Source organism: Bubalus kerabau, chromosome 12 (genome assembly GCF_029407905.1).
Source record: "Bubalus kerabau isolate K-KA32 ecotype Philippines breed swamp buffalo chromosome 12, PCC_UOA_SB_1v2, whole genome shotgun sequence".
In the NCBI taxonomy this organism is placed as follows: domain Eukaryota; kingdom Metazoa; phylum Chordata; class Mammalia; order Artiodactyla; family Bovidae; genus Bubalus; species Bubalus kerabau.
The window spans coordinates 19669779-19682325 of NC_073635.1; the positions used below are offsets into that span (position 1 = coordinate 19669779).

A 12547-nucleotide genomic window follows, 5' to 3' on the forward strand; every position below is an offset into this window, starting at 1 on the left:
GTTGTCACAAATGGCAAGATTTCACTGTTTTATGGCTGAATAATACTGTTCTATACACACACACACCTCACACACACAGAGCATTTCTTTATCCATTCATCCATAGATGGGCACTGAGGTTGTCTCCATTATCTTGGCTATTGTAAATAATGTTGCAATAAAGATGCATAGTTCTTTATGAATTGGCATTTTCATTTTCTTCAGATAAGTACCCAGAAGTTGAATTGCTATACCATATGGTCAGTCTATTTTTAATTTTTTGAGGAACCTTTATATTGTAAGGTTGATTCATAAACAAAGATAGAGCATCATATTTTCAAATTAGATAGGCCAAATACAGTGAGCTCTTGCTTATTCATCACTGGCCCACACCCATTCTGAGTCTAATTCTTAGTATCTATCAAGGCCAAAGATAAAGGGTGTAAGGGGGAGTTCTGAAAATGGTGCCTCTTTGGGATAACGTGGTACTAGTAATTTTCCCATAAATTCTACCTCAGAGTTTCTAGAACATGCATTATATTTCAGCAACACAAGAAGCAGGAACAAGAGAAGATGCCATGTTAGGTCCAACAGACCAACACTGCCCAGACGAATGCCCCCGGGGCACTGAAAATCAACTTGCCCTCCAGGTTAGTGGTGACGGTAAGCCACGCAGCAACGCAAATGCCAGATAACTGACACAGGCCCTGCTGTACTTTTCCCATTTACAAAGTAAGTAAACAGAACAAACAACAAATAACACAGGTTGTATTTTTTTTTTTTTTAAAGCAGTACAAGAAAAGGGGATAAGTGTCCTGTGGACTCCAACTGGAAAGGCTACTTCCAGAATTCATTCTCTGTAGGAGACAGAACAGAGATAACTGGGGGTGGGGAGGTAGGAAAGGAAAGGACCTAGACAAAAAGAGAGGAGAATTGGTCAAGATAAAAGAGCAACACATAATATACACACACACATGTAGAGACACCCCCAGAGGTAGCATGGCAATCCAGATCTGTGCAGGGCAGGAGTGACCCCACGGAACATTGACTGAGGACAACTGAAAGGTACACAATTAGTCCATATTTATTCAGTCAAAAGATATTTACTGAGTTCCTGTAAGGTTCGAGGCCTTGCACTACTAAATGCAAGAGTTAATAAGCCTCAGAGAGTTCTCGATGTAGTGGGAGACAGCCACACAGAAGGGTTTGGCCAGAACACCAGAAAAGCTCAAACTAAAATGATGGATCAAGATAAGGTATTCGTGTGTGTGTGTGTGTGTGTGTGTGTGTGTGTGTGTGTGTAGTGTATCCTGCATTGGAAAAACCTGAATGAATGTTTTGGCCAACCCAGTATTATAGAAATATGGAGAAGATACAGTGTTATATCCTATAAAAACACGTATTATGACAATGAAAAGAGGCGGAGGAAGCCAACAAGTGCAAAAGGAACTAAAACATGGAGTAGAAGCAACAAAGATAAAACAGCTTAAGTAGAAAAGAGATCTAAATGTGAACATTGAAAGGATTTTTCTAGCTGAGACTAATAATGAGACCCCAAACTCACTGTGCGGCAGCGTGCTGCAGACCATGGGGTTGCAAAGAGTCGGACATGACTGAGCGACTGAACAACATCAACAAAACTCAGTGTGGCTTTCAGAAGAAACCAACACTTTTCTCTTAAAACTCATTCCTACAAAATGACTAACAACAAAAAGGATCAAAATTAAGTTGTCTTTGGACTTTCATAAAATTACATGTCATGAAGCCATGGAGAGAATCTAGAGTCCTGAAAGGAAAGTCTATAACCTCATAATTAAATCTCTGGCCATCATATTTATGTGCAAATAGGCTGTGTACACTTTGTAAAATTTTTACCAAAAGTTGAGATGGAGTCAAACCCACAAAAGCTCAACAAAACCAGAAATAGTTCTTGAAAGAGAGCCTTGGTGTGGGAGGGTGAGAATCTACAATTCATTCATGTGGGAAGAAAAAGAAGAAAGGACTGAACTAAATAAGTCAAAAAGGAAATTGCCTCAAAAATCTCAAAGAAAAAGAATGGAAATAACAATGAAATTAGAAATAACTGAATCAGAAAAGGAAAAGAAAATCTCTGGTACTTTGGGTGCCTGTTTTTCTCTGCTCTCCTTCCCACCCCACCTCACACACACCACCCCACCTACTCTAGCAAAAGGGTGAGAACAGGACCCAGGCAGGGCCGAGTATCTCTTCCACTGCCCTGGCTCTAGCAGTTGGCTCACAAACGGATTGAGACACCACCAAGCTAATCAAAATATGCTTCAACTTGGCTTTTCCCCCTAGGTGTTTTAATTTAGTTTAAATAAAATATTTGGGGCATCTAGAAGAAGAAATAGAGAACAATGTAACAAGTTCCTGTGTATTTACCACCCAGCTCAAAAATTAAAACAACCCAAGCTACCACTTTGGTAGCTTCAGTTCTCCGATCCCATTCACCTCTGGCTTGTACTGTATCTATTTATCATGTACCCTAGCTATACATACTTTCACACTTTTACTAATATTACAGATAATATGTGATATTGTTGTGTGTGCTTTGAAGCATTACAGAAATGGTACTACAAGTCAGTTTCTTTCCCCCACCAACATTATGTTTATGAGATTTGTGTATTGATACAAATCTCACATTTATCTTACATGCTACAGAGCATCCCACTGGCTTCCCAGGTGGCGCTAGCGGTAAAAAAAAAAAAACAAAACCTGTCTCCCAGTGTAGGAGATGCAAGAGATGCAGGTTTGATCCCTGGATCAGGAAGATCCCCTTGAGAAGGGCATGGCAACCCACTCTATTATTCTTGCTTGGAGAATCCCATGGACAGAGGAGCCTGGCAGTTCATAGGGTCCCAAAGAGCTGGACACAACTGAAGCGACTTAGCATGCACTTATGACTATATCACAATTTGGGCTTCCCTGGTGGCTCAGTTGGTAAAGAATCTGTCTGCAGTGTGGGAGATCTGGGTTCCATCCCTTGATTGGGAAGATCCCCCAGAGAAGGGAACAGCTACCCACTCCAGTATTCTGGCCTAGAGAATTCCCTGGACTATGGGGTCGCAAAGAGTCAGACACAACTGAGCGAATTTCACTCACTCTCTGAGTTCTAATTGTTTTCAATTGTTTATTTTTTTTTAATTTTTATCTATTTACTTGGCTGCTCCAGGTCTTAGATGTGGCCTGGGGGATGTTTAGTTGCAGCATGTGGGATCTAGTTTACCAACCAGGGATTGAACCCGGGCCCCTGTCTTGGGAGCAAGGAATTTTGGCCACTGGATCACCAGGAAACTCCCTCACCTTTTAAAATAGTGACATATAGTAAAAAAATGCACTTTATATTGTGACCCAGAGCAAAGGAGTATATAAATGGTTGTATAATTGTCTCATGAAACAATACCTGAACTCTGGATAGATTCCATTCTATCTGTTCTATCCTACATCATTAAAAAAAAAAAAGAGTCCTGATCATTATCCATTAAATTAATTCACTACCTGCTAGTTGGGCTTCCCTGGTGGCTCAGACAGTAAAGAATCTGCCTGCAATGTGGGAGACCTGGGTTCGATCCCTGGGTTGGGAAGATCCCCTGGAGAAGGGAACAGCAACCTACTCCAGTATTCTGGCCTGGAGAATTCCATGAATAGAGGAGCCCGATGGACTACAGTTCATGCAGTGGCAGAGTCGGACATGACTGAGCGACTTTTACTTCACTTTACTAACTGCTAATTAGCATGCAAGATGTCACTATGGATGAAACTAGATGAAAGGTATACAGGATGTCTTGGTATTGTTTCTTATCTATAGTTATCTCAAAATAAAAAGTTAAAAGTAAAGAATCTATCACTATGGAAAACTGACAGCAATAATCCAACATAAGGATAGTTACTGTTCCTGAGGCAGAAAACTAACAAATGAAAGATGTACTTAAAGATGTACAAGGTATGTCTATTTATCTAGTCAATCCTTCAGCAAGCCACCTTTTTAACTGTATACAACCACAGAATCATTTCTGGAATGTGGCTCAATTAACATTAATTCATATTATCCGAATGAGATTTGTCATCTTGATGTTTTTCTGTATTACCTATAATGAGCATATTTCCTCTTTTCTGAAACAATAAACAGATTTGTGAGGGAAAAAATCCATCTAACTAAGCAAGGAACTGAATAGAAAAACCTATTTTGTTTTTGAACAGAAAAATCAAATATTAAATATTTAAATATCATTAAAATGTCAATTACTCCTAAAGTCCATAATTTGATACAACTCCAGTCACAAATCCAAGAAAGTTTTTAGTAAATAAATTCAGTCAAGAATATAAAAGAACAAGGATAACAAATTTTAAAATGGAAGATTTCTTACGGGGGAATGAAATTAAAAGTGTTATAAAGTGCTGTAAGTAAAACAGTAAGACAAGAAAAACAGACCAATGGAACAAAACAGGCCAGATACAGAAGTGACTGTAAGTGACTTTCAAACTTCTGGATACAAAATAATTTCTCAAATTTTACAAGTGATGAAGTAAATCTCAAAAAAAAAAAAAAGACTGACAAATCAGTTAATATGAATATGCTACAAATTTAATCAAAACTTTTTGAATTTTTATGGATATAATAATAATAACATTACAGGCAAAAAACAAGAGAATTATGTGACATGAATATGAAAGACAGAGGGCTAAAATCATTATAAAAGGAGATCTAAAACAAATAAGAAAATCATGAAGAAATAATGTATACATATTAGAAAGCCACAAAGGAGGATATATAGTTAAACACATAGTAAATGTTTATTTTCTATAATGGGAACATGCAAAGCTAAAAAATGAAGGACTGTTTTGCTCATGATGTAACATAGTGTCTTTGTTGGTTTGAGAAAATTCTGTCTATTGATGGTGAGATGCAACAGGCTCTCTCTTTTCTTATTGGTGGGATTGGGCAACATGGATCTAGAGCCTTTAAATATCATAACCTCTGACTCAGTAATTCTGTTTCTATCAGTTTGTCTTAAGAAAATAAACTAATAATGGTTATTTTTACAACTCTTTTTTTTTTTTTCTCACATTTCAACATCTCTAAAATGTGCATGTCTCTTAATAATTGATGGAACCTTATTCTAACTGGCAGGGTATTTTTGTTCATTTGTATGTGGTACATAAAGTGTATGCCTTACAACCAATGACTTCTTAGATTTGATGGAATACAGTATATGGCTATGAAAATGTTTACAAAGAATGTGAAATAAAATGTACAGGCTGCTAAAAGCACCATCCCATAATATAGAGTCTAACAACAACTACATAAAAGCAAGCAAAACCACAAATACACAACACTTATGCAGAAAGAAATAATTTTAAAAAGTTAACAGTGATTGCCTCTGGGTAGCTGGATTATGAATATTTAATTTTCTTCTTCCTTAAAATTTTCTCTTTTTTTCTTCAAACTTTGTTTAATAGATCATGCAAATGCATTTACAATGGAAACACCTTCTCATAAATGAAAATTTTAATGACTAAATAACCGTTTTTTAAAGTTCAAACTGTGGAATATTTGATCATCATGTCTTTTCAAAGCATTAGTCAAACAAATGATTTCTGTTACTCTGGCTATGAAATTTCATTAAAGAGTTGTACTTGGCTTAGATCCTGGAGAGAAAGCCAAAAAAAATTATTCAGCTCTGCTCCCAGGCAACACAGGCCCTGTAGACTTTTAGTAGATTTTGGCAGCATTCCTTTTCCTAAGACACAGTGAAATATTTCATATTCCTAATTTACGTGTGTGCACCTCTACAGATGACCCAATGTCAGTCACTCCAATGACTCATCTAAACATGTTTATGATGTAAGTGGAGAGGACTGCATTTAAAGGGGGAAGGAGAAGCTAGAAGAAGAGGTCATTTGGGGCCTTAAATGCCCTCATGGTATCCTTTAAAGTATTTTAAAGGGGAATAAATGGCTAATGCCTGTCTAGTCAAAGCTATAGTTTTTCCAGTAGTCATGTATGGTTGTGAGAGTTGGACCATTAAAGAAAGTTGAGCGCCGAAGAATTAATGCTTTTGAACTGTGGTATTGGAGAAGACTCTTGAGAGTCCCTTGGACTGCAAGGAGATCAAACCAGTGAATCCTAAAGGAGATCAGTCCTGGGTGTTCATTGAAAGGACTGATGATGAAACTGAAGCTCCAATACTTTGGCCACCTGATGTGAGGAACTGACTCATTGGAAAAGACCCTGACACCGGGTAAGACTGAAGGCGGGAAGAGAAGAGGCCGGCAGAGGATGAGATGGTTGGATGGCATCATAGACTCAATGGACATGAGTTTCAGCAAGCTTCAGGAGTTGGTGATGGACAGGGAAGCCTGACGTGCTACAGTCCATGGGGTCGCAAAGAGTCAGACACGACTGAACTGAACTGAAATAGCTAATGAGAATTTCTAGGCCTTTATGTCTAATCTCCAACTGTACTGTTCAATAACAGTTCTAACTTCAAAGGTTTTCCACGAAATCTTAAGGGAGTGGGAAATTTATCTCTAAAGAAAAGAAAAGTCTCAGGATTTCCATGGGTAAAACCGTATCTTCTGTCCATCAACTGATGAATGAAAAACGAAGTTGTGGTACCTATATACAGTGGAATACTACTCAGACGTAAAAAGGAACGAAACTGATTCAGTTGTAGTAAGGTGGATGAACACAGGGTCTGTCATACAGGGTGAAATAAGTCAGAAAAATGAAGATCACATATCAATGCATATATATGGAATCAAGAAAAACGGTACTGATGAACCTATTTTCAGGGCAGGAATAGAGACACAGATGTAGAGAGTGGACTTGTGGACACGGCAGGGGAAGGAGAGGGTGGGGTGAACTGAGAGAGTAGCGCTGACGTATAGACAGACACCACCATGTGTAAACTAGACAGCTAGTGGGAGGCTGCTGCACAGCACAGGGGTTCAGCCCAGCGCTCCGTGACGACCTGCAGGGGTGGGGTGGGGCTGTGTGGGAGGGACGTGCAAGAGGGAGGGGATAGATAGATATATAAAAGTATATAGCTGATTCAATTTGTTGTACAGCAGAACCCAACATAGCACTGTAAAACAATTATCCTCCAGTTAAAAGTAATTTTTTTAAAAAAATGAGCCTTTTTTTCCTTCATATAGGTTTCTTTTATAATCAGTGATAAGTTAAAAGGGGAACATTTCCAAAAGTCTTCCATAGAGCTTGCTAATTTAAACTTAAGTCACAGTAACCTTCTCTCAACTAAAAAAAAAATTAAACAACCACATTAAAGAAAATTTCAGGAAAGTTCAGAAATTCCCATTCTTTTATCTTTTATTCCATATACAACTCACAGATTGAAATAATGCAATGAAAAAGTACATGTATGGGGGAAAATAATTGGGCCAATAAGTTTCATTTTTAAAAATCAATGGGATGGGGACTTTCCTGGGAGTTGAGTGGTTTAGAATATGCCTTCAAAGGCAGGGGACATGGGTTTGGTCCTTGGTCAGGAAACTAAGATCTCACATGTCTCGGGGCAACTAAACCTGACCAAATTGAAAGATCCCGCTTGCCACAGAGAAGATCCCATGCATAGCAAGTAAGACCTGGATGCAGCCAAAAATAAATAAACAAATATTTTTTAAAAAAATCAGTGGAATGGAGATTGCAGGAGTATATATATTTCTCAACATTCAGTGAAACATTGTCTTAAAATGGGTACATTTGAATAAATGTAAATTTTAAACTAAAAAAGTTCACATAAGAGTTCTACTGTATTTGTTATACCCCAAATAGGCCTCTCCCTACTGCAAAATCATAACTTAGAATTGCCTTCCCAGATATAATAAATTACAAAGCACACCATTATTGTTATTATGCCATTATTTGCTGAGTTGAAGTAAGAGTGATATATAATACTTATGTAATAAGTAATATGTCTGAAGTTGACACCTTACTTCAGAATGTGCCATGTATTCAAGACACCAAGCTTGTAAATTACCCCCCTCATCACCATCCCTACTTATTCAGGGTTGTCACTAAGTGACACCATGGTCTTTTCTTCTTCTTTTAACAGTTAGGCCTATTCTGTACTACTATTGCTTTGTCTGCTTCTTAAAATTCAATTCTTGACGGGCCATCTCTTTCTCATAAAGAAAACTGTGTGCCCCTAAACCCCTTTCCTTTTTGGGGTACGTTGGAAAAACTGCTCAGTTCCATTTTTGTGAACCAAAGAAAGAGTTCAGTCCCCATGTGGTAAATACTTATTAGCTACCTACTTATGTGCCAGATACTGGGCTAGATCTTAGAAATGGCTGATAAGTATAAAAGCAATGGCTAGAAATATTTCTGTAACAAGGAAAAGAAAAATCACGGATTTTAATGAAAGATTAGGTCTCAAAAACAGTGCAGTTAATTTTAGAAGCTCTTAAAAGTACATAGAAATGCTATTTATAAACATATTGCTTTTCTTCAAGTATTAATATTTAGGAAAAACAAAATGTCTTATTCAACCCTGAATTGTTTTTAGATTTAGTTTCATCATTTTTTGCTGTTGTTGTTCAGTTGCTAAGTCATGTCCAAATATTTGCAATAACTGATTTTCTAATATTTTTCAGGGTGGCAATGGTTTTTCTATAGTGTGAATAAAATATAATCTTATACTATAATAAAATCAAGCAATCTGTTAAATCATTTCCCAGGGAAGATGGTTCCTAAATTCCCAACAACCCACTCACAAATAAATTTCTAAGGTACAAAACACTTGGAATCTGAGGATGACTTATTCTCTATTTCTATATATTTACAATCCTATAGGCTTAAGAAATGATGCCACTACTAAGATAATATCAATGAAATACTAGTTTAAAATAAAAGCTTATTCTGAAGATTGTAAAGCTATGTGCAATTCTATCAGTCTAAGCACTGAGTGTGGGGAATTCTGTAAAGAAGTAAAACTTGGTTTGTGATATAAATATAATTGCTTTGAATTTACTTTTGACTTCAAGAACAAGATACTAGTTCGGAAAAGGTTTCCACAGACCAGCTAAGTTTTTTCTTATACACAGGTCAACAGGTTTAAACACACACATACACACACACAAACCCATGAAACAAAACCTGTTCTACAGGCTTCTGAACACATACAGGAACTATTAGAGAAAGTACAGCCAGTTTACATTATACCTCGAGTACAAACCCTTTTAATTGTTGACTGACATTCTGCTTAAGTTTTCACTTCTGCTAAGTTGTTCTGCCTTAAAGGACTCACTTGAATCAGTAACTAAGGACATCTTTTTTGAGGCTGGCAGAGTAGATTAGAAACTTTGCTTAGATGCATCTTTAATCGATGACTCACTTTAGCAGCTAACAATATATACTTCCTTCTTCCCACAGAAGAACGATTACATGCCTTCCATGGATGCCTTTAAAAAGACGTGTAAAATTAGTATACAATCTCCTCTGTTAAGATTGTAAAATGAAGTTTATTGGAATGTGAATACATATTTCAAGAGTTTCCTCTTTTTTTCTCTGCTCTACTGCTTACATACATAAATGCAACTGATTACAACAGTTCTTTACCAGAATAACAATATTATATGAGAGTTTGGTACCATCTATGAGAACAAAATAACTGTTCTTATTCCTTATTCCTTAATTTGAAATGTGCATTCATTTTGTATCAAATGGTAAGTGTGAGATGTAAATTATCTAATTTTTGTTTTCACTATAGAACTTTGAGTCTAACTGAAGCATTCAACATTCAAATTTCATATCCCTTTAATTAATGGCATCATTAACATTCCTAATTGAATTATGAGGGAATACTGCAATTTATAATAATTGACACTATCAAACATCACAATGATCATATTAAATTTACTGACAATAAACAGATAGAGGTAACTGGAATTTTCATTCAGTTGAAAGAGAAACATGAAAAATGGTATCCTGCCACTGTTTTATTTTTGGAAACACTGTAAATAAAAACCCATTTCCAAAATAAGATATTCCATGGACACAGAATAGTTGGTAATGATTCAAGTGCCTTAGGCAACAGAGAAGTATTGTTTTGTAGTTGTTGTTTTTTTAAACCTCTCCTAGTAACAGCAGTTCATCATGCACAAAGAAACGAGGTAACAGCTTGGTTTATAAAACAAATTTATAAGCAGTAACTGTAAAACCTCAACTAAACGAAAGTTTATCATATTAATTCCATTTCTGTGAACCAGGATAAGTAACCTGGTTGATAACTCACCCAATGTTATAGAAAAATCCAGGCTTGTCTAAGCAGCGAAAAGTAGACCCATGGTGAGGTGCTGAAGACAGCTCTCTCTGGGGCTCAAAGCACTTTAGATGAAGCAGCCTTTATCTTCCATTTAACAGAGGGTGCCTCCTATTACCAAAGCATGGCAGAGAAAAGACTTTCCACGATCTGTCTTGACTTTCTGTCTCTCTCTTTGAAGAGTAACAGTTACCACCGGAAAACGTTAGCAGAAAATGCTCACTGAACACTCACACCGGGCAGCTGTAAATTTCCACTCTCTTTACTTGCTCTCAGATTCCCAGCCTTGCTTGTCTCTTAATCTGTCACAGGCAGTTCTGTTTCTGGTCAAACCAGCTTGCTTGTGCTTTCTCCTCTCCTCTAATGCACGCTTTTAGACACATACCACACAGTCACAGCTCCATCTTTTTCTCCCTCTCTCCCAATCATGCAATGTTACAAGAATGTGCGTAAAGCAATTAAGTTGAGGCAAATTTAATTCTTGGCCAAGAAAAAAAAAAAGTCTAGGGATAAACAAAATTTTTTTCTCATCACATTTTTTCCCCTCTAAGTCCTATACTTGCATGGGGTTTTGTCAACAGATTAAATTGCCCTGACCATCTTGTTTCAAAATGTAAATAACAAAGGCATGTTGATAGTAATAACAGATTTATCTGCCAATATGCTAGTTCCTCTGGGCAGATGCTATTTTCAGTCATAATAAGAAAGTGTAGGAAGTAAATACACCAATATTAGCAATTTAATCTTGATATTTAAAAAGCAAGGGAGATAGGGGGTCAGTGATGCAATGAATAATGCATCTAACTATATAGTTCAGAAGATTCTTAAAAAAGCAAGGGAGGTGTTAGAATGAGTATTCATAATTCCAATGTAATTTTGTGAAAAAATTTTAAAAAATATGGCATATTTTGAAATTTAGCATCAATATGAGTTATACAAAGGAAATTACATAGAACATAGAGAACAACACCAAACACAAAATGGTTTATACCATTTATGCGCAAACCAAACGCTCCCCATCCCTCCCCACTTCATCACAAACAAGCATTATCGGTCAGGATATGTAACACCCCTTCAGTGAGAATTTTAAAAGCTAAAGGTACAAAAAACATTTTTTCATTATTATACATGTATAATTATAGAGCAAACTATCTTTTTTTTTTGGCTATGCTGTGTGGCATGTGGGATCCTAGTTCCTTGACCACGGATCACACCCTGGAGTGGAAGCATGGAATCTTAAATACTGGACCACCAGGAAAGTCCTGATCATCAATTTTGAGAGAAGGAGGCTCATAATATTCACTTTCAATGGTGGCAAATGAGAGACTGGGTTTTTTTGGTAGGGGAATTCCTTCTTTTCTTTTGACTATCGCTATTAGGTTCACAAATTTTCATATATTCAATATGCTTCAGTCAATTATTATTCAGGCACTATTCTTTTGGCTGCTGTCCGTGTAGCCTGTGTTTTTGCCCCCACCAAAAGCATGGTCTGAAGCAAAAAGCTCATGCAATATTATTTTAATAAGAAATCCAATCACAGTGAGCAGGAGTGAGGGAATAGGAAATAAAGCAAAGGAGGACAGCCAATGTGACAATGCCTCACCAAGCTGGCCACCTGTTAAATCCATCAGACTGAGCCTCTTAGAAGCCATATAAAGTGCATTTCAGGATCACCCCTAGGGCTTGGGGGTGGGAGGGTGGAAAAGGAAGGGGAAGAATTTACCTATGGCTCTCATCTTTTCTTGATCAAAGGCTTTCCCCAAAGGGCATTAAATCCCCTACCCTTGAGTTTAACTCCTCTGTTCTTCTGGGTTGCACAAGTGTGGGTCTGGACCTTGAGGAGACCTCATAGCAGTGGCCACAGGGAAGCCTTGGGGCAGGTAGCAGAGGGCTTGCAGAAGGACGAGAGATGAAGCTGTGAGATTGTACCTGCATGAGGGTTTGCACAGAGCTGAAATGAGACAAGCAAGTCCCAGAGGATCTGCAATGGTATATGTTGTTGTTTAGTTGCTCAGTTGTGTCAGACTCTTTTGTGACCCCATGGACTGTAGCCTGCCAGGCTCTTCTGTCTGGGGGATTTCCCAGGCAAGAATACTGAAGTGGGTTGACATTTCCTTCTCTGGGGGATCTTCCCAATCCAGGGACCATGTTTCCTGCCTTGGCAGGCAGATTTTTTTTTTTACCACTGAGCCACCTGGGAAGCCCTGTAACAACATATAAGACAAATCTAAAACAATTGTTCAGGGACTTCTTCAGAAGTCCAG

The 12547-nt window shown here is 37.5% G+C and overlaps 1 protein-coding gene across 10 annotated transcripts in view; it reads right to left on the reverse strand.

Annotated features, from left to right (window-relative positions):
• Positions 1–12547, reverse strand: part of CAB39L (calcium binding protein 39 like) — an 84850-nt gene that overhangs the window by 46597 nt on the left and 25706 nt on the right. Inside the window, exon 4 of one of the 10 annotated variants that reach the window (XM_055542157.1) lies at positions 10257–10394. The exons of the other annotated variants lie outside the window; for them this stretch is intronic. The gene's annotated coding sequence lies outside the window, so the exon portion shown is untranslated. The remainder of the gene's footprint in view (positions 1–10256; positions 10395–12547) is intronic. 10 annotated transcript variants of the gene reach the window in all.